General features: G+C 42.3%; 1 protein-coding gene across 8 annotated transcripts in view; it reads right to left on the reverse strand.

Moving 5' to 3' along the window:
* The window catches only part of C1H4orf19 (chromosome 1 C4orf19 homolog), a 70,222-nt gene that overhangs the window by 11,477 nt on the left and 36,063 nt on the right, over positions 1–22,682 (reverse strand). For 5 of the 8 annotated variants that reach the window (XM_059673513.1, XM_059673570.1, XM_059673553.1 and 2 more), the window contains exon 2: positions 1,499–1,540. The gene's annotated coding sequence lies outside the window, so the exon portion shown is untranslated. Of the gene's footprint in view, positions 1–1,498; positions 1,541–18,737; positions 18,888–22,682 lie in introns of those variants that run through there. The other 3 variants (XM_059673505.1, XM_059673559.1, XM_059673543.1) reach the window with 1 other exon arrangement.

The following is a 22,682-nucleotide window of genomic DNA, read 5'->3' on the forward strand; positions in this document are numbered from 1 at the left end:
AATCCCCAAATGGGGGAAACTGGGTTTCTCTCTCCTGCCTGTATGTGTGGACAATAATTCTGAGGGAGAGACTGGGAGAGGAAGGAGCCTATGGGGTGTGCGAGGGTCCAGCTCCTCCCCCAGGATCCCACAGCGAATCTTAGAGAACATCACACCCAATCACCTTTTTTATAAATGTGGGCTCGGGGCTGGGAGCCTAAAATAGAGGACAAGAAAAAAACAGACTGTCCCCTATCTGTAGAGGACCCTTGGTGTGCAGAATTGGGATCCCAAAGTTTTTTTGAATTACAGTAAAAATAGATTTTGCACTTGAAAAGACTGAGTAAAGTTCCTAATGGAGGCTAGACGCTCTACCAGTTATTAGGACACAAAAAGGCAGAAGATCTCCCCTGTCTGTTAAAGGCCTCATCACCCATTCATTTAACAAACATGTCTTGCGCATCTATATGATGTGGCAAGTACTGGACTTGATTCCAGGGATCTGGAAGGAGTGTACAGTTCAGGAAAGGAGACAGTTATATAAAGACATGACTAATAACGTGTTGTATTGAAATGTCATACCATCTGTTACATAAGGTGGGAAGTGCCTGAGTAACCCTGGGAAGATTAGAAGAGGCTTGTGGGCAAAGGTGAGCAGATAATGGTGCAGGTGGGGTCCAGGGTGCACCCCAGGGGGAACACAGTACCAGCTCAGGATCACAGGAATGCTACAGGGAGGCGGGATGCCACCTCTGACACACTCTCTCTTAAATGCACCCTCTAATGAGGCAAGATAAAGGTTGTTTTGCATCAAGGAGGCAGCTTGATCATCTAGAATTTGCAGAGGCAAACAAGGACAATGCACACGCCACTTTCAGGATCCCAGTAGGGAGAACAGGCTGGTTCCACTGGAGTAAGCTAGACAACAGATCCTATCCCCATGTCGGGCTGAAGATGGAAATGGTAAGGGAGTTGGGGAGAAGACCCAGAGAGAAATAAAAGAAAGGAAGGCCTGCTATCCTAGGGCCTGGCTCCTAACCTTGAGCGCACCAGAATATCCTAGGAGCCTGGGCCTCACCCCCAGACTTCTGACTGAGCAGGACTGGGGTGCGGCCAGTTAGAATCTGCATTTTTAACAAGTTCCACGTGAGGCTGATGATGTTGGTCCTGGGAACATACATTAAGAATCACTATTTGGGAGGGATGGTCTTTATTAGAGAAACCCCACATTTCCTGGGGAGATAGAATCACTGAAAATCTTCCAGGGTGAAGATCTAGTTGGGTCTCACGTGTTTGAGAATTGTAGCCCCAAACAACAGAAGTAAAGAGGAACTCAAGTTCTACTCAAACCCGAATGTGCCAGAAAGATACAGACTTTGGGGTTTACTCTGCCTACTGGTTTTAATGTTGTAGATAATAAAAACTGTAGTGAAAGACCGAGTAATCGAAAATTTAATGGATAGTAGAAAGAATAGACTTCCCCCCCCCCCCATAGCATTAAAACAAGAAAATAGCTTACCTGTTGTGAAGATTGTCCATTAGTTTCTCTTAACTTCTCTTCCTATAACAACAAAAAAGTTGAAAATTGAGGTCTGCAAGTTGCCTCTGTGTCACAGCCAAGTTGCATCAACAAAGTGACAGAAAGCGTGTCCTCAGAGGTGCTAGGCAGTGATATGGGGGATGGAGCTGCTGATCTGGAACAGTCAGCCCAGGCAGACAAGCTCTGAAGTTCACCAGGCCCACCTCCTGACACTCACCATTCACTGAACAATTCACCCACATTTCAGTATTTCTTCTCTGAAATAAGATTGCAGTGAGATTTAAATGGCACAACGTGTGAGCTATTTAGCCCATGCTGGGCATGTTGGAATTGTTCAATAACCCAAAGCTATTGCTCTTTATTGCTGTTGACAAACATGACTTGACAACACGTCTCTTCTCTGACGGGTAAGGTTTCAATTCAGCAGAAAGAAATTCAAGGCATTTGCTTCTTGGAGACATATCAATAAAGTTTCAATGAACACACGTAAAATATTTTAAGAAAATACATAATTTAGAAAATACTAGTAGCTTTGCTCATACTGAAAATGATGTATAGAATTTGAAAGTAAAGCAAATGTGTAGACTTTTACCAATTTATCAATTATTAGAATAATTCACTATCTATAGACACAATTTTTAAAAAAATGCTCTTATCCTACAAGCCACTCCCCTGTTAAGAAGCCTTAAGTAGTTCTGCATTGCCTACCAGTCTTTAGTGCACTCAGCTAAGCATTCACTGTCTTTCACAATATGGCACCATTGGCCTTCCAGCATTACCTCTGAAACTCCTTAAGCCACACCTATTTCCAGCCAATCTGGATTTTTGACTATTTTCTAAACTTGTCTATATTGTTCTGTTTCTATGCCTTTGTACATGTTATTTCCCCCAGTTGGCTTGCCTCCATGACCATCGATATTTTGCAAAATTCTATAGATCCTTCAAAACTTATTTCATACACCACTTCCTCCATGAAGATTAAAAAAAAAAATCCAACTAAAGGTAACTACTCTGTTCTTTTACTTTCTATAGGACCTTCAACCTCTTGGATGGGTCTGCTCACTGTATGCCCGGGATGACAATAATTCATTTATATAACATTCCCTCCACTAGACTGTAAACTCTGAGGAAGGAAGGGCCCTGGCTTCATCATTGTTTATCCACATGTTGTATTTCTTCACACGCTGACTTACATTGAGGTGGTACATTGCATGGCTTTTAAAAAAAATTGACATATGATGTTAAAAACATCCTATGTTCAATGAGGGTCTACCTTGAGTATAATTATACAGAGATGTGTAAGGCATGGTCCATTTACCCAAGAACCTTCTAAGATGAAAATGAACAATATCCAGAGACAGAGTAAGAATTTTACAAACTCCAAGCATAGTAAAAGATCATGTATCAAAATAAAAACAACTATAAAAACAGACACTTCAAAGAAATTCTATATTTTTCCTAGGATGATTCTTTGAAATAATAAATTCTTTCAAAAGAAAGTATTTTTGGCACACTTGCTTTGCTGGTGCCTTAGGTGCATGACTAATTTGTTGGACAAGCTAGCATTAACATTAATTGGGTTGTACCTGTTGAGGACCCAATGATTGGTACAGCTAATCAGTGCTAAGCATCATGGGAGCTTGGGAGAAAAAAACATCCCAGTGGGATTGGGTTGCCAAGAAAGAGTTTATGGAAAAATGGGGCCATGAGAAATTAGTTAGGCAAAGAGGAAAGTTTTAGTAAAACCAAAAGGGTAGTGCTCTGGCTGTCGTGGCTCAGGTGGTTGAACACCATCAGGTGCACTAAAAGGTCGCTGATTTGATTCCCTGTCAGGGCACATACTCAGATTTTGGGTTCCATCCCCAGTTCAGCGGCATACAGGAGGCCAACTGATCAATGTTTTCTCTCATATTGATATTTCTCTCCCTCTTTCTCCCTTTCCCTCCCCCATTTCTCTAAAAATCAATAAAAAATATTTAAAAAATAAATTGAAAAAAGCAAAAGGGTAGCAAATAATACGACTTGTGTAAAAACACAATGGAGGGGACCCATGTTGCGGATATGGGGGATGGATTTGGCATACATGACCAACTTACTGAGGCTCTTGAAAACAGGCCCAGAAGACCAAACATGACATGATTGGTAAAGAGAGTACGTTGTTGAGCAGTGAATGACAGTATGATGGCAATATATTTGAAAGCCTCACCTGTTAGTAGTCATCAGGGAACATGAAAAGGGTTAGGTCCAGAGAGACTTGATAAGGTTAACACTTTGAATTAAGTGAAGTGATGAAAGAGCCTGGTGTGTGGTCCCATCTAAGGGAATCCAGACGAAAAAACAAATTTGGAAATCTACTTTCTCAAGCTTTCATTGATTTTCAAGTTAAACATTACCTTCTACTATCTCTCGTTTCTCTTAGCACATTGGTTTATGCATGTATTATCTATAATGCCCTGAAAAAACTTTGTTGCCTCAGTACCTGTTTCCTTACATGTAAAATGAAAATTAAAAGTACCTTTTCCAGAGAGTAATTAGGATCAAGTGAAAGAACACAGTAGAGGATCTAGCACAGTGGTTGGCACAAACTACAATTTCAACAGGGTTAGCTAAGATTTTTTTCATTTGTTATCTTCATCATCGACACTATCATCATCATCTCTTAGTCAGTTTTCTACCTTCCTTCCCCCCCCGCACCCCCCCCCCCCCCACACACACACTACACTGGAAGTTCCTTGATTCCAATGATTGCATCTCATTATCTTTGTTTCTTCAAAAAGGAACACAAAGTAGGATTTTTGCTATGTACTGAATTGTAAGAGGAAAAATGCCAGAAATCCATGAAAGCAGGGATCTGTGTTACAAAAGAAGGAATATTAAATTATTCTTATTTTTGGAGGCAGACAGACAGGAAGAATGGTGGTTTCATAAACAGGAGAGCTGGAAGGAGAACCGTGTGCAGTATTTGAGAGATCCTGAATTCAGCATTTAGCTTACTGAGCTGACGTGATGGATGGGCAGAAGAGTGGCAGAGAGAACAAATGTACCCAGCCACCTTCCATTAAAAGAAAAAATGGGCATAAACTTATAGACAGAGCAAAAAAGGAGATAAAACAGAAAGTCCATGAATGTGCCCTCGCCAGTTTGGCTCAGTGGATAGAGCATTGGCTTGTGGACTGAAGGGTCCAGGGTTCCATTCTGGTCAAAGGCATGTCCAGGTTTCGGGCTTGATCCCCAGTAGGGGGCATGCAGGAGGCAGTCACTCAATGATTCTCTCTCATCATTGATGTTTCTATCTCTCTCTCCCTCTCCCTTCCACTCTGAAATCAATAAAAATATATTTTAAAAAGTCCATGAGTGTGCAGTAACTGACCTAGTAAATCAGCAATATAGATAACCAAGGACTAGCTGAACATAGACCGTAGCATCTTTAAAGGCATCATAAAGGTGGGAATGAAGAGGGAAGGGCTAAAACCAGGATAGTTTGGAAGGTGTTTAAGAAGCAGTTGGGCCCTGGCTGATTTGGCTCTGTGGATAGAGCGTCAGACTGCAGACTGAAGGGTCCCAGGTTTGATTCTGGTCAAGGGCAGAGGCTCGATCCCCAGTTGGGGGCATTCAGGAGGCAGCCGATCAATGCTTCTCTCTCGTCATTGATATTTCTGTCTCTCTCTTCCTCGCCCTTCCTCTCTGAAATCAATAAAAATATACTTTAAAAAAAGAAAGGAAGAAAGAGAGAGAGAGAGAGAGAGAGAGAGGGAGAGAGAGAGAGAGAGAAAGGAAGGAAGGAAGGAAGGAAGGAAGGAAGGAAGGAAGAAAGAAAGAAAGAAAGAAAGAAAGAAAGAAAGAAAGAAAGAAAGAAAGAAAGAAAGAAAGAAAGAAAGAAAGGAGCAGTTGGTTCCTAAATCCTTTTCCGCACTTGGATTTCAGGTGGTTTCCACTCTCCACCTCAACTAAAGAATATAAGTATAGCATCTGGAAAGGGTAAAACAGGGTTTCTGGACCTGGAACACAGTAGGGAACACACAGCAAAGGGCAAGGGTACTGAACCCCAAACCAAGTGGTTAAGTGTGTAAATGTGAAATGCTGCGACCGCTCTCTCGCCCTCTCCAGACATCTGAGGAAAGTCTCTCACAGGAGAGACAGAAATGGAAACCAACCAACCAATCAACAAGAAAACCTCTGGAAACAATGAGGGAGAAGAAACAAAACAATGGACAATAATAATTTTCATCATGTCACTTGCATGCAAAAAGAATAAGAAACTGTTGAATAGTCTATTGAGAGCTTCCCCCTGGGGCCTCCCCTAAAATCTCCACCCTGAAAACCCTTAGAACAGAGGAACCACTGTGCTCTCTGTCCCAGGCACATTACCATTAGCTTCCTCACTCCCAAGCTCTAAAGGCCGTTCCTTAATCTCGATAACTTGTTTCCTAAACCCATTTTTTTTAAGGAATTACTTTTCATACTCTATGATTTATCAAATAAATATTCTTTTACAAAAAAGAACAAAAAACAAAAAGAACCAAAGGCTATTAAGAAAAATCAGAGAAAGGCAACAAAAAAAGCTCTTGGAAATAAAAACAAAACAGCAAAAATGAACTTTTAAATACAGAATCCAGAAGGAAAAGGTGAAGAAATCTCACATAAAGTAGCAAAAGAGATAAAGACGTGGAAAATGAAATAGAAAAGATAAAAACATTAGAGGACCATCCAGGAGGTCCAATATCCATATAATTGGAGTTCCCTAAAGATAGAGCCAACAAAGGGTGGGGAAAACTTTGTCAACAAAATAATATAAGAAACTCCCTCATAACTAAAGGACATGAGTTTCTAGATGAAAGCACTGACCAACTGGCCAACACAGTGGATAAAAGTAGACTCAAGCCAAGATACAACATTGTGATATTTCAGTTGTAAGTATACAGAACACTGAACAAATGGGGGAAAAAAAAAGGGCCATTTGTTACCTCCAGTGAAAAGTAAAGATCTTACAGGCTTCCAGGGAAAAAAAAAGAGAAAGAAACAAAACCCCAGGTCATATACAAACATAGACTGGGGATCAGAATGGTTTCAAACTTATTAAACACACACACACACACACACACACACACACACACACACACACACACATCAATCTAAACCTGGCCAAACTACCAATTAAGTGAGAGGGCAGGTTAAATATATTTTCAGATATATAAAACATCCATCCATATATCTTCCCTCCTGGGAAGAAGGCTATTGGACAATGTAACAAGCAAATGAAGACAGAATCCAGGAGGAGAAGGCAAGAGAAATAGGAAATGGAGCACTAAACACAGGAGAGAGACCAAAGTGTCCCCGGGATGATGGTGCCCAGAGATCTCAGAATGCCAGCAGTGTGCACAGGGAAAGGGCAGCTCATTCAGCTGGAGAAGGTAAGAAGGTCCTGGGCAGTTTTCTATCCCCTGCACCACCATTCTTTTAGAGCAGCAATTCTCAACCAGGGTGCTGCAAGAACTTTTACAACATGCAATAGGTAACTGTTTAGTCAGGGGTACTGACCTCTTTCCCTTAGGTTGTCAAATTAAAAAATGACAACAGCCAACACAATAGCGTTCTGGTGTGAATGAATAAAAATTATACTTTTTAGGGGGGGGTCAGATCAGCAAAAAGTATAATATGTTTTTTGGTGCGCCACAGAATTTTAGTAATTAGCTTATGTGTGCCATGAGATGAAAAAGGTTGAAAATTGCTGACTGAGAGAAATGATATTTAGAGGCAAACAACCGAATTAATCAGCTAAAAAGTGATTTCCTTTGAGGAAAGTGATCAGTCGGAGCTTCATTTGAAGATTTGGAAATCAAGCCCGTCATAACAGCAATGCCCCGAGGAAGGGTAAACCAGATGCTAGAAAGCCAGGACAATAATGCTTGTGAAAATACCAACTCACATCCCTGTAACCTACATTAATTATTTAACTTCTAGCACTGTGGGCCAGGCCAGGTGCTCATAAATGATCATAACGGGGTGAGTAAGACAGAAAGTTTACAACCCAGTGAGGTAGCCAAAACAGAAATAAACAATTATGATCCAGTGATATGAGTTCATAGGCAAAGTATTATAAAAATGTGGGCACCAGCAATCAGCCTTCCAGAGTCCTCTAAGGCTGCGCAGTCCAATATGCAAACTCCCTGCCAACGAGCCACATGTGGCTAGTGGCTACCGTAGTGGACAGTGTAGACCGGTGGTCCCTAACCTTTTCTTGGCCATGTCCCACCTGAGCAGCTCTAAAATCCTGAGGCCCCCACCCTGTGACATATATAATTCTTATTATTCAAAAAGTGAACTCCTATTCACATGGAGGAAGCCTAAAGGCCATTCACTTGGTCTAAACAAGCTTCCAAAGAACATGGCGTCCATGAAAGAGAAACATAAAAGAACGAAAGGACAGTTGAAGTACTGAGGAAGAAATCACTAATAAATTGTTAAAAAAAAATGTAGTGATACGAAAAAATAGCAAATAAAGTTTCAAAGCATGTAATAGAGAACTGAAATGCATAAATATGTCACAATATATGTTTATATACTGTATGTGAGGCCCCTAGAACAATAAGAAACGCAAAAAAATTCACTGTTAATAACTCATTCTCAAACTGCCCCCCCCCCTTAAAAATCAAATTTGCCCCCTTGTGGGGCATGTGCCCCATGTTGGGAACCACTGGTGTAGACCTAGAGCATTTTCTTTTTTAAAAAATATATTTTATTGATTTTTTTAGAGAGAGGAAGGGAGAGGGATAGAGAATTAGAAACATCAATGAGAGAGAAACATGGATCAGCTGCCTCCTGCACACCTCCCACTGGGGATGTGCCCACAACCAAGGTACATGCCCCTGACCGGAATCGAACCCGGGACCCTTCAGTCCGCAGGCCGACGCTCTATCCACTGAGCCAAACCGGTCAGGGCTAGAGCATTTTCTTTATACAGAAAGTTCTATGGGATGGTGCTGGTCTAGAGGTTCTTTTAAAAAAAAAATTACATTTTTATTTTTCAATTACAGTTTACATTCAATATTAGTTTGTGCTAGTTTCAGGTGTGTAGCAATCATATATTTTACAAAGTGTCTCCCCAATATTTCAAGCATCCCCTGGCACAGTACATAGTTCTTACAATATTATTATGTTCCCTAGGCTGCACTTTATATCCTCACGACTATTTTGTGACTGCCACTTTATACTTCGTAAACCCTTCCCCTTTTCACCCAGCCCCCCAAGAGAGATTCTAAAGTGGGGAGATATTTTTTGCAGCGTATTCAAGTACAGTAAAGGCCGGAGGGGGTCACATTCCATGGATCTATTAGTAAACAGAGACTTACAGAGCTTGATATTTAACCAGCCAAGTTATCTGCACAACCAATGGAATTTTCACTCTGCTAGAAATTTAGTTTTCAAGTGGGCCATCTGGAGCTAGGAAGGGGATTTCTCACATCTCCTGAGGCTGTTTGGCCACCCACAGATGTTGGGGGCAAATGCTGCTGGTGACCAGAAGTCTGGGAGTCTGTGTGAAAGCAGCTTTGCTTAGTGGAAAGGGGGGTGGCGGTCGGAAGGAGTCCTGGAGAACTCAGAAGTGCCTGAGTTTGAACGTTAGCCCCACTACTTATCGGCTGTGTGGCCATGAGCAAATCTCTCCACCGTCCTGGGCCTTAGTGTGTCCTAGACGTGAAGGGTACAGATAATGCGCGGATCAGGACAAGCAGGTGGCGGGAGCACCAAATGGCAGCTGCCAGTCTTCTCATGGTTCTTAATTTCCAACTTTCAAGAAATAGTGTGGCTGTCGCCCAGTGGTGTGGCTCAGGTTGAGTGTTGACCTATGAACCAGGAGGTCACAGTTCGATTCCGGCTAGGGCACGTGTCCTGTTGCAGGCTGGATTCCCAGTGGGGAGTGTGCAGGAGGCAGCAGAGAGATGATGATTCTCTCTCATCATTGATGTTTCTCTCTTTCTCTCTCTCTCTCTCTCTCTCTCTCTCTCTCTCTCTCGCTCTCTCTCACCTTCTCTCCCCCCCTCCCTTCTCTCCCTCTCTCTGAAATTAAAAAAAGGAAAAGAAAAAAGAAATAGGCTGGTGAAGAGGGGCCCCTCAATGGTGAAAGCTGGCTCTCCTCACCTCTCATTTCTTCTCATCTCACCTCTATTTTCTCAAAGGAGCTTTCAGGGACCGGGAACTTAAGGACCTATCACAGGAAGGGGTATTTCTGTGCAAAGAAGGGAAAAGGATGAAGGGGGTGGGGCAGTGGCATTTACTGGAGGGCCAAGGACATGCCGGACCCACTAGCAGGTATGGGATGTCGTTCTAGAAACCCTCCCAGTGTCTAAGGGGGAGTCAAAGGATGCGAGGAAGGCCATGGAGGGGAGGGTTTGTGGGTGGCAGAAAAGAAGGCAGGGTGGGACATAAACCACAGGATGGGCTGGGTTACGCGGGGAGGGGCCATGCATGCCCAGCTACGGGCCCCACTTGATGAGATTCCTAGTTCATAATAATAACTGGTGGCAACCTGTCACATGGACTCACTGGTGGGTGAGGAGTAGCAGCCCAGGGGCCTTTAAGCCCGCCCCCAAACCCTGGCTTATCCTCAGACGGGGATTTACTCGGTGTTTTTACCACACAGCGGCCAGTCTGTCTCTGTTCCTGCCTTTAACTTTCCTGGGAAGAAAAACAAATTTTCTTTCCAAGTGGAGTTAAGTTCGAACTATGATAAGCCCCGAGTTGGCCCCAACACTGCTTGCAAGCAGTAACTTTCCCTTGTAATTTGTAAATGTATTCAGGCTTGTTTTCGGGTTTTCTTTCATGGGTCCCCTCCCACCCCCACCCCAGGCAGGGCCAGTCTCTGAATAGAAAGAAAAGGTCCTCAGCTGGGCTCCTTTCTGGAAACAAGCTTTGCAAGCCTCGCAACATCTTCCTTGGATACGGGTCAGCTGGGGGCCCTCCCTGTCCTCCAGGAGGAATTCCTGCCGGCGTCGCGCACAGGGGCCCCTTTGTTGTCTGAGGTTGTGAGAAGTTAACCACGGCTTCGCACGAGGAAATATCTTTTCCTTGTGTGAAGGAATGATCAAAGAGGAATGTCACTTAAACCAAGGAAAACAAAGCCGTGATTTATATCGAGAATCGCCACGGAGAAGGGAGAGCCTTGTGCCTTCCGTAGAGCACAGAGATCTGCAGGACGGGTGTAAAATGCCCTCGTCTTCTGGTGGACTTTAAAGTGTAGTCCTTAGTGTATGTCAAAGTGTTCAGTCTTCTTGTAAAATATAAAACCTCCTTCTCTTGTGCATCTGCCCCGCTCACAAATATTTCCAATCTTTCCCCAATGTTTACCGTGAAACCTTTTCTCATTAAAGAGAACATGTATGTTTGTGTGCATATATTTATGTATAATATACATGCATAAAAAATGCATGCAATTATACACATGAACGTATAAGTACACGAAGTGTGGGGAAAGGGGAGAGAGGTCAGCCCTAACCATAGAAACCTAACCCCGTGCTAGGGGTTACATTTTTCCCCAGGATTTGTTTCAGTCTGTCCATCTACTTACCAGTTTCACACAATATATAAACAACTTCATATCCTGCCTTTTTCCGCCCAACAGGACGTCTCCAGCCTTTCCCATGACAATACAATGACTGGCTTAAACGATGGCAAATTATTCCGGGGTGAACCCCTGCCAGGGATCCAATCCCCTCCCACCCCATAGCTTCCCATGTTTGGGACTTTCCATGCTCGGTACAGTCACCCTCCTTGCACCTTCCAAGTCCAAAGTCTACGCTGCTGACTGTAAACATCACATGACTGTAATGTGTGTGATGATTTCCCTTTTCTTCTGCCATGAAGTGCAGGTGACCTGTGGGGCCCGCAGCTAAAGAGCAGCCAGGAGGCTGCTCCTTCATCACAAACCAGGAAATGCGGGTTCCATCTCAGCACTCCAGGGAAGGGAGCCAGGACAGCCTGGCCGGCAGAAGCCCTCCTTCCCAAACAGTTAAAGACCCCGCACCAAGGAACCGCACTTGAATTCTCCACTCCTAGTGCATTCAGCTCTCAGCCAGGTGTCTCTCTTAGCGGCAGGGCCCGGGAGCCATGGCTGACAACCGTCAGGTCAGGGAAACTAGCTGCTCCATTGCCCTTTGGGTATGGCCCGTCCTCTTTGTGAAGTCCTCATTCTGTCAAATGTTCTCGCATGCGCAGTATGAGACGTTCCGCTCAGATGTGCAAACTATCTTCATTCCCAAGGGCAGGTGGGGGCGGGGGAGCAGGAGAGGCTGGAGGTTGCGGGGTGGGGTAGAGGCTGAACGGGGGACCTCATTGAGGTGAACTGGGCCCAGGTCGGCAGTGTAGTTAGTTTCACTCAACAGATCTTCAAAACCAAAACTTGGGGCTCTAGCTCTGATGCATGAGTGTATGACCGTGTGTGAGCGTGTGTGTGTGAGTGTGAGCGTGTGTGTCTGTGTTGGTGGCGATGGTATCTGATACTGGAATATCCATTATGTCAGTGGTCGGCAAACCGCGGCTCTTGAGCCACATGCGGCTCTTTGGCCCCGTGAGTGTGGCTCTTCCACAAAATACCACGTGCGGGCACGCACGTACAGTGCGATTGAAACTTCGTGGCCCACGCGCAGAAGTCGGTTTTCGGAAAGGAGATGGACGAAACAAGTATACAAGACGAGTGTGGATGGGAGGGTTGGAAGGGGTACGTACCTCAATCAGATTGAGGACGTTTTTAGCAAAGGCCAGCTTAGGAGTACCCTAATTAAGTTAATAACAATGTACCTACCTATATAGTTTAAGTTTAAAAAATTTGGCTCTCAAAAGAAATTTCAATCGTTGTACTGTTGATATTTGGCTCTGTTGACTAATGAGTTTGCCAACCACTGCACTAGGGGATTGATACTTTACACTCGGTATTTCCTAACTTCCCAGCAACTGTGGGAAATAAGCATTATTAGCTCCATTTTATGAATAGCAAACCTAACTACCTCATGTAAGGTTACACAACAAGTAAATGGGGGAACAGGGATTCGGAGTTCAAGCTTTCTCATGTTCACCAGGAAGTCCTCAACATGCCAGGCTTTACGTCACTCTGTTGGGGTAGGCAGGGAGTTCGAGAACATGGGCTACGGGAGGTCAGTTAGCCCGGGCTCCCCATTCACTTAGGGCCTCAAATGTAGACTCTTGACAAGCATCTCCAAACACGAGCCCAGAGCTATCCTGACAGGATTGAAAAAAGGCAACATTCACCACACAGAGCTTTGAACTTCAGCCCCATTTTTTCATAATAAATCACCCAGGTTTCCTGTGAACCAACACTTTATCTCAAAAACAGGAACATTCTGTCACCTTCATGCTTGGGTGCAACATTGCAATTTGCACATGGAAGCATTTAAAATATTCTCCCACTTTGATAACCCTGCTGTGTCATTATTTTAGTACTTCAATACACTGAGAGCCTCGAAAACAACACGAAAAGGCAATGCAAGCCTCTGTCAACCTCTGAGAGACCTTGATCTCATACTGCATGTTCACAAGTATCATGCAGAAGGAAATATTAGGGACAGACTTCTGTGCAGTTAGTTTGAGGGGAATTCTTGATGGGGTCTACTTTCACATACCCTTTGTAGAGACTCCATTATTTGTGATTCCTTAGGTATGCATATCTTAAGAACCCTTAGAGCTGATATCTCATGGATTCCACACTTTGTATTGGCATGTAAGTAATCAATCTCGGCAGCTCTATCATGATGCCACCGGTCCTCCAGTTTCTGGGCCTGCCCCTTGTGATGCAGGCAGGCAGGCAAGCTCCCTGCTATCAGAAACCCATCCCTCTCAGCCACGAGTGACTGAGACCACATGTATTAACAGGAGGGACTGGAGCACCTCAACTACGTTGTCCCTGGCTAAATTTTTCTCAGTCTACAGTGAGATTTGTAAGGTGTTTTGACACCCTGGTTAATCTATCAGTTTTAGGAGGGAGAGGGGGAGAGAGGGGGGGGGGACAAATAAATGGCTATTAACCTGCTGTGAATGAAGACACAGCATTTGTGGTGTGGGAAGGCCCTAAAAAGACATTATTCTAACCCACATTGCTCCCCTCTAAGCAACAACAGAATCACAAGAGACCAAAAACTTTTCAGATCATTTCTGAAAAATTAGGTAAAAACAGACATCTCAAGAAGGTAGAGAACCTGACACATGCTTAACATCAGAGCCAGAAAAAAAAAATTCTGCCTCATCAGCAGGAAAATGTGTATTGTGATTCCCATTACTTGGCAATCCATCTACTTTCCTAGGGGAGCCAAGAACTCTGCAGATATGATCTGTCTCCATCAGATGACTGTTCAAACCTGAGTCAAAAATAACTTGCCCAGTTATTATTTTCATCCCTTCCACTCAACTATCCCTAATTCTACATCAGCACTTTTCCAGAAAATATCAGAAAGGTCTCTAGTTGTTTTTCTTTCTTTAATTCATTCATTCATTCATTTTCCCCCATTAATAAATATTAGATAACCATCGGAGCATGATGGAAAGGAGGGCAGCTCTCAATATTTTGTGTATTAAAGTTTGCTCAGAGAAAGTGAAAAATTTGGTCACAGAAAGTTTGCTAATTCTTAAGCTAAAATCAACAAAACAGCCCTACCTTCCACAGCGTGGAATGTAATAAGAAAACATAGTGTTGTAGCAACAGTTCGAAACCAATTAAGGGAGAAGTAACTAAGCATGTAAAAATATGCGTGACAATCCACAGATCACCGTGTTTCTAGAGAGTGGTACAGGTTAAAAGTAAAACAAAACCAGAAATTGATATGCTCTTAAACTACTTTTAATTCACTCAACTAAGTAAATACAAGACCGGTTTGAATTTCCAATTTTTCAATCCTCAATGTTTTCTTAGCTTGATATACTAACACATAAAATGTATTAACTTACTGTTCTAGGTGTGGCGGGGTGTGGGGTGGAATCCTACTGCTTAAGCCAGAGATAGCCGGAAATGGAGCCTATAATCTTCTCTAGCAAAAAATGGGTACATGAACATATAGCAACAAAATGCATGACATTTCAGGAGAAACTTATCTTTAACCCGCTTCTGGGTAGTTTGAAGACTTCTTGGCAGTATTCAACCTTGCTGGTGAACTAATGCAGAAAATTCAACACCAGAAGTTGACATGCTTTTTAGCTCTTCCTCTTCTTTTTTTTTAAATTACAGGATAAAGAGCTATGTTCCGATTTCAACTATATTCAAAGGGTGCCAATGTTTTGGGGAAGGCATGAATTTGACTCTGCAGTTCTGGCCCGTGAAAAGTTTGCAGAACAAACCTAACAGGCAGAGGTGTGGTAGCAAATGTTTAACAACTGGTTCTACAGAAGCAAAAATGTTTATTATTATAAATAAGGGATGTGTTATATGGTTTACAAATTAAGATTAAACAATACTTTCTTTTTATTTGGACAAATTAATTTTCACAGGATGTTTTGAGTTTTTCTGGACTCCTCTATTTATAGTCCACCTATGGTTGCAACTGACAAAACAAGTCTAGTTCTGACATGAATGTGAGTTGATATTTCGTTTACATTAACTAGTTGGATGAAAGTGAAACAATAAGCACAAATGTTGGAATTTCACGTGCTTGTTAATGACATGAGCACATTCTTTGCTGAAACAGATAATTTTTTTTTCAATTCTGGAAGAAAATTTTCCTCAGAAATTTTTTGTGCGTTATTCTCATGTAACAGCTAAAGACAGGCAACTTTTATGTTTAATTCGCATTAATGTTTTCTTCATCACATTCTTAAGCATAGTCAAGTGACAAAACATTAAACTGAACCTGATTTATAGTTAATTTCCATGGTGTAAACTCCTGTCATGGCTGATTTCAAGTGAGTAACATTAAGTCATTAAACACAAAGTTGAAAAGAGGTGTATAGCCCAGCTGGTGTGGCTCAGTGTTGAGTGTCAACCTATGAACCAGGAGGTCATGACACATGCCCGGGTTTCAAGCTCGATCCCCATTAAAGGGTATGCAGGAGGCTGATCAATGATTATCTCTCATCATTAATGTTTCTATCTCTCTCTCCCTGTCCTTTCCTCTTAAAATCAATAAAAATATATTTTAAAAAAAGAAGAGGTGTATAGTTGCACACCATTAAACAATATTTCTACCACATAGATACAATAGATGTAAAAAACATAGGACACTAAAGTAATTAGTAAATGATGAGTTTTGAGTATTTATTAACTTTGTTTTTAATATAATGTTTGCCTATATTTTCATAGAATCTAACTTTTTAATACCACCTCACAAAATTTCTGAAATTTCCCAGCCAGTTCAGGCAGGCTCCAGCACAAGGTCTCAGGGTTCTGAGCCTCAAGCATAAATTCATTTCCCAGACAATTTTCCCTCAGCCACACACCACTGACCTCCAATAACAGTGACCCTACAGCCCAACTTCTCCTGCTACGAGTTAATCAATCTCAAGAAGTGGGATGCCTGGCATCAAGTTCCCAGTAGAGCATTAACACTTAGTGAGAGGAAAAAAAAAATGACTTCAGCATAGTCATGTGACTTTGAGGCGGTATTCAGCCGCCTCACCTGTAGAATGGGGACAGGACTTTTCCTAGGGCCACTATGCGGATTAGAGAGAATGCAGCCAAGCTCCTGGAATAATTCCCCAAATACAGCAGGTGTGGGATAACTAAGTGCTTATCCTTAATCTGATGGCAGAATCGCTGTAAAAGATTCCTTTTGTGGATACATTATGGGTCAGTCAGACGAACTGCAACAGAGAATCAATTTCCTTTTTCTTTTTAAAATATATTTTTACTGATTTCAGAGAGGAAGGGAGAGGGAGAGAGAGAGAGGAACATCAATGATGAGAGAGAATCGTTGATTGGCTGCCTCCCGCATACCCTACACTGGGGATCGAGCCTACAACCCGAGCATACGCCAGGACCAGGAATTGAGCCGTGATCTCCTGGTTCATAGTTGACACTCAACAACTGAGCCACGCCAGCCGGGCCAGAGAAACAATTTTCAAACTTGACTGACTAAAGAGCGGGTTTGAGAACAAGCCCAGTCACAATCGGGTTTCTTGAGTGTCTGGAAGATTGTTTCCTGCTTCCCAAGGATCACTGTTTTCATTTTTTCTCAGGATAAATGGGTGAATGAATGAATAAGGTAAATTTGTAACTGGAGTGTTGTAGCACAGACCCAAAAGGTAACTTCCAACAGTCAATATTTTACGTCAGAATCATGGGCTAGAATTTAGGAAAACTCATTTGCCACCTGTGAAATTGACGCAGACAACAGCCATTGGGGAAGCATCTTGTTGAGATGACAAATTCTTTTAGATATTTTCAATGATATGTTGCCCTACAATCTTTATCATAACTTTTGGGATTCTAGGCCTCTGTAAGATGATTTCTCCACCACCACCCCTTTTTTTTTTTTTAGTTAAAGGACACATTAGGCCTGGCGGGTGTGGCTCAGTGGTTCGATTCCCAGTCATGACACATGGCCCAGTTGCAGATCACCAGTAGGGGGTGAGTAGGAGGCAGCCGATTGATGTTTCTCATCGATGTTTCTATCTCTCTATCCCTCTCCTTTCCTCTCTCTCTAAAATCAATAAAAACGTATATTTAAAGAAAAAAATAAAAGGACACATTAATAAAAAAAAATGCAAAACAACACAAACACAAAAAGGGTTACATTGTTTTTTTAATATGTGGAATAGGGGTAATCATGCCTCTATCACAGGCTTCCTGTCTCAAATGAACTAAAGAATCCAGCCCATGGAATGTGTCCAGCACACGGCCTGGGCCACACCGAATGGTAGCTGCTGCATGCAGCACACTGCATTCTCCCCTCCTTTCAAATCAACTCAAGGTTAGCGAGGGCAGGGGAGCACAGACAACACACCGAGAAGAGGCCAGCTTTCTCCTGTCTACTAAACGATCGATCGATCGATCGGGTAAGCAGGCTGAATTGATCTGTTTTTCCTCCCGGGAGGAGATAGTATTTTCTTCTAAAAATAAAAGGAACAGCAGCCCGCTTGTGTTAGTTATTAACCAGATCAAATATCAAGGAAGTCGGAGATTCTAAGACCTCGCTTGTCCTTTTATTTTATTTATAAACCTTATAATTTATTCTAGATTTCAGGAACACCAAGGATTAATTGTCAAGCGATGGGCAATTTCAGCAAATACTAAACGATTCAAGCCCAGAAGGCATGACAGAGCCACCAGCAGTCAGCCTAGCCTTAAGTTATAAGATAATTATAGCACTTGATAAACACACAGTATACGGATGATGCCTTGTAGAAATGTACATCTGAAACCTATGTAATTTTTTCAACCAATGTCACCCCAATAAATTCAATAAAATAATCCATAATCATATGACTGGGGAGAAAATACAAGGGAAGAAATACATACGAGTCTTAAAGCTAGAAATATTAAAAGAATTAATGGCTGTATTCTAAAGTACCTAGATTATCATAAATATATTTATGTAGCACATTACGGAAGACGATTTGATATGTTTTGGGGGGAAACCACAGACTTTAGCCTAGAAACATATGAAAAGATGTTAAATTGAGCATCATTCAAATTCTGAGATTGGAGCTCTAGTTGCCATTCCTCATGTGTCATAAAAACTCAAGCTAGATTCCTGGGCAGGAAATGTTCTAAATTGAAAAATATATGATCAACCAAACATGACCAGTTGTCAGAACTAAAATCTCAAATGATAAACAGTGAACCAGATTACCTAAATTGATGTGTTAAGAGTAATAATAAATTGAGTGTGCCTGTGTGTGTGTGTGTGCGTGTGTGTGTGTGTGTATGTGTGTGTGTATGCATGCCTATGTGCAAACTGAAGCTGAAACAAAGACGTTTTTCTCTCCCGGGGGAATTTACATAATAATGTACACCAGGGCTTGAGTTCCTCAAATTATAGTGTTTTTAAATTTGAATACACATTGCTATGCAGTTCTACGTGAATTTGGAAAGGCTGCAAAGTAAATTTCCAGTGTCATCAGTCTTTCTCACTCAGTCGCGATCCCTCCCTTTCCCGCTACAGTGAGCGGATGTCCTGCCGAGGAAAACGCCGAGGTGGACCGATAGGCCTTCTTCCTCTCTCTGGGCAATGGCAGCAGGAATTAAGTTTTTTGTTTGTATTTTTCTCCCTAAGCGTTTTCTTACCTCACCAGGCTTGTGACGTCATCAGACCTACACTGGAGCTGTTCTGTGGGTCCTCCTCCTTTTGTTCTTCCCCAAAGAGGTGCTCCAAAAGCTTATATTCCAAGACTAAAGTCCTAGCAGGTTCCCCGAACTTCACTCAGTTGTGCAATGGTTAAAAGCCAAACAGAAAGCCCAGCCCTGGGCCCTCCTGGCTGGGGTGTGGCTGCAGGTTGGCGGTGTGGCTGAGGGCTATTGCTTAACCAAACCAAACACTCAGCACTAACCGCTGCCCAGGTACAGTGATTACATACTAAACAGAAGGAGCGGTGCACCTTTCCTCGCTGAAGACGTGAATGAAGACAGGAAATCCCTTTGGCCAAAGCTCCTCCGCAGGGTTCCATACGGCAATGCTTTTTCAACCCTGAGCATTCAAGCACTGGCCGGAGTAAGAGCCCACAGCTTACTTCCGGAAGTTGATGCTTGACATAATTAAAATCGGTGGAAATGGAAAGACTCAATTTTAAAAATTCTGAAATGAAGCCAAATATCATCACTGATATTGGTATATTATGGTTCATACTTTACACTTGACAAAGTGTAATACAAGTTGGGAGCAAGGCTGTGAATTGACACACACACACAGAAAAAACTCCCAACTGTACAAAATGTATACCATTTCCATCACTCATGGCAAATTGCACTGAATCATTTCAAGTGAGCTAGGCAGTTCCGTAATGTCACTAGTCCGTTGAGGCACTTTAGAAGTTCAAAGCAAATACAGAGCCCTCAGATCCAAATATTTTGTAAGATATTGCTACAAATTTTAATAATCAAAAGGTATTTATTGTGCATCTATATGTATCTATATGTATCTAGCACTGTGCTAGTCAGTATGGAAAAATTAAAAAGTATATGACTCATTCTCTCCAAGAATTTTAATTTTAATTCTAATTAAGAAGTCAAATCTGGCCTGGTCAGGTGGCTCAGTTTGTTAGAGCCTTGTCCTGTACATCAAAAGGTTACAGGTTTGATCCCTGATTGGGGCAGGTATTGGAAGCAACTAATCCATGTTTCTCTCTCATATCAATGTTTCTCTCTCTCTCCCTTCCTCCCTCTTTCAAAATCAATTTAAAAAATATACTCGAGTGAAGCTTAAAATAAACAAATAAATGAAAGAGTAACAGAAACTTATATACGGAAAATTGTCAGGTCTGACTTAAGTATCTTTTCTGTAGGGTGGTGATTGGAAAATCCAGAACAGAGGATTGGAATTCCAAGTTTACAGAACATATTGATATCCTGCTTTGTGCCTACTTGCTAATAAATGTGGTTTAAAAATTGCCGGGAGCCGGTCCATCCTTGCTGTTTCAAGGGACCTGGCATATATGGCATATGGTTCTTAATATGTTTGCTCACCTTCTTGGCGCTGTGTTTTAACCAAAGTCACCTCTCCGAGAAAGGTTGAATCCCCAGGTAGGGATTTTCCCCTGAAGTTAGGGAGGGAATAAAACCCCTCAACTAAGTGCCAGGCGGGTAATTAATCCCTTTAACTACGAACAATCATGCTTAAACTACATAATCTTTTCTCCCTGGAATGGAGATAAGAAACGCCCTAACCTTTGTAATAGAGATTGATAGGATTGAATCAACTGGTATAAATACAGTTGTAACAAGACAGAAACACTCAGAACTTAGAACAGAATCAAGAAGACAGAACCTACACGGAGCCTAGAGACAGAAGAACTTCGCTGGAGAGAGCATGCTGGAGGATCCTGGAGAGGGACTGGCCTCGGAGCCTAGAGACAGAGCCTAGCGGGAGAACATGGCAAGGGATCCTGGACTGAACCTGACTACAGAGATTGGCAGGAGAACCTTACTGGAACCTGGACACTGAACCTGACTGGAGAGCCTGGACAGAACCTGGCTGGAGAACCTAGCGAGGGAACATGGCTACAGAACCTCGCTGGAGATCCGAAGCAGAACTTCTCTGGAGATCCAGACCAGAACTTGGCTGGAGATCCGGGCTAGAGATCCTGGCTAGGCTGCTGATCAACTGAACACTGTCTCCGAGTCTTTCCCTCTTCGCCGACTCCGTCCACACCTTTGGGGACCCCTGGACCCGCTGGGGCTGGACCCCGGCAAAAAATATATATGCAAAGTGAAATAAGTCAAACAGAGAAAGCTAAGAACTATATGATTTAACTCATGTGTGGAATATAAAACTGAAACTTATGTACATAAACAGCAGTGTGGTGGTTGCCAGAAGGAGTGGGTGGGGGAAGAAAGGGTCCTAATATGAGGTGACAGGAGAAGATTTGACTTTGGGTGGTGGGCACATGTTCCTATATACAGATTTTCTAAATTAGTAATCCACACATGTAACCTATATGTTCATGTTGATTAATGTCACCCTGATAAAATTTAAAATAAAAGAAAAAAATATGCATCCCTATGTTCATAGCAGCACAATTTACCATAGCTAAGATTTGGAAACAGCCTAAGTGCCCATCAGCAGATGAATGGATTAGAAAACTGTGTTACATCTACACAATGGAATACTATGCTGCTGTAAAAAAGAAGGAATTCTTACCATTTGCAACAGCATGGATGGAACTGGAGAGCATTATGGAACTGAAATAAGCCAGTCAATGAAAGAAAAATACCACATGATCTCACTCATTTATGGATAATAAAGACCATTATAAACTGATGAACAAAAATAGATACAGAAGCAGAGCAGCATCGAACAGACTGTCAAACTACAGCGGGAAGGCTGGGGAGGGTTGGGGGGCAGAGGGGGGGGTAAGAGATCAACCAAAGGACTTGTATGCATGCATATAAGCATAACCAATGGACACAAGACACTGGGGGGTAGGGGAGGACGGAGAAAGTCAAGGGGGGGGGAAGGAGACATATGTAATACTCTTTGTAATACTTTAAGCAATAAAACAAATTTTTAAAAAAACACTGAAACATTTTATCCTATATAATAAAAGACTGATATGCTAAAAGAAAAAAATATATATATATGTGGAATATTTGGTCTGAGATTTGCTTTCATTGTATCCTGGCAGGACTGATGCTGACAGGGGCTAATTCTCACCCACCTCAGTTTTCCTGTGGCTACCTTTATCCCATTTAGTTGGATTTTTTAGATGCTGGGAAGACCTATTTTAAAGTTAAGGATGATGGTCCCTTCCTCACTGATTATGTGGCTGAGCATAAATCCTCTAGGTTCAATTTTAGTCCCATGAAATGAGGATAACAACTCCTGGGCTTGCTGTAAAAATTAAAAACAATTGCATACACAGCCCAGTTAGCTGCTCATTCACCACTAGTTTCCCTCCCCTGATTCCTGTCCTGTTGTTACACTTTTCCTATCCCAGAGGAAACGTACAAAAGTTAGCAGAATTGAAAAGTATAACTTCTTTCCCTCTATTTTCCATTTTAATTTCTTGGGACTGAACAGATGTTGGAATGTAAAGTTGGTGCCTCTATTACCCCATTTAAATCTGGATGCTGAGAATCATCAGAGGCTGGAATCCTTTCCCTTCCCTTCCCTTCCCTTTTCTGGTACCCAGAGTCCTTCCTCACCCTCTTCTAGAATCCCTGTGCCCACTCACACTCCGAGGACTCTCCCTGGGCAATTCCTGCTTTGGTCTCTGTCAGTATCACCTCAGTTGGCTGCTCCTGCCCTGGCTGGGTGGCTCAGTTGGTTAGACGGTCTCCTTGTAAGTAAAGGTCATGGATTTGATCCCTGGTCGTCAGGGCATATATAAGAATCAACCACTGAATGCATAAATAAGTGGAACAACCAATCAATGTTTCTCTATTTCTCTCTCTCTCTTTCTTCTATCAACAACAACAAAAAAGTTTTGAACTGCTCCTGAATTTTATTAAAACTAATATCAACACTAATAAAAGAGAAAAATAGTAATTGGCGTACGAGCTACCCTTTTCATTGGC

This window comes from Myotis daubentonii, chromosome 1, assembly GCF_963259705.1.
Source record: "Myotis daubentonii chromosome 1, mMyoDau2.1, whole genome shotgun sequence".
In the NCBI taxonomy this organism is placed as follows: domain Eukaryota; kingdom Metazoa; phylum Chordata; class Mammalia; order Chiroptera; family Vespertilionidae; genus Myotis; species Myotis daubentonii.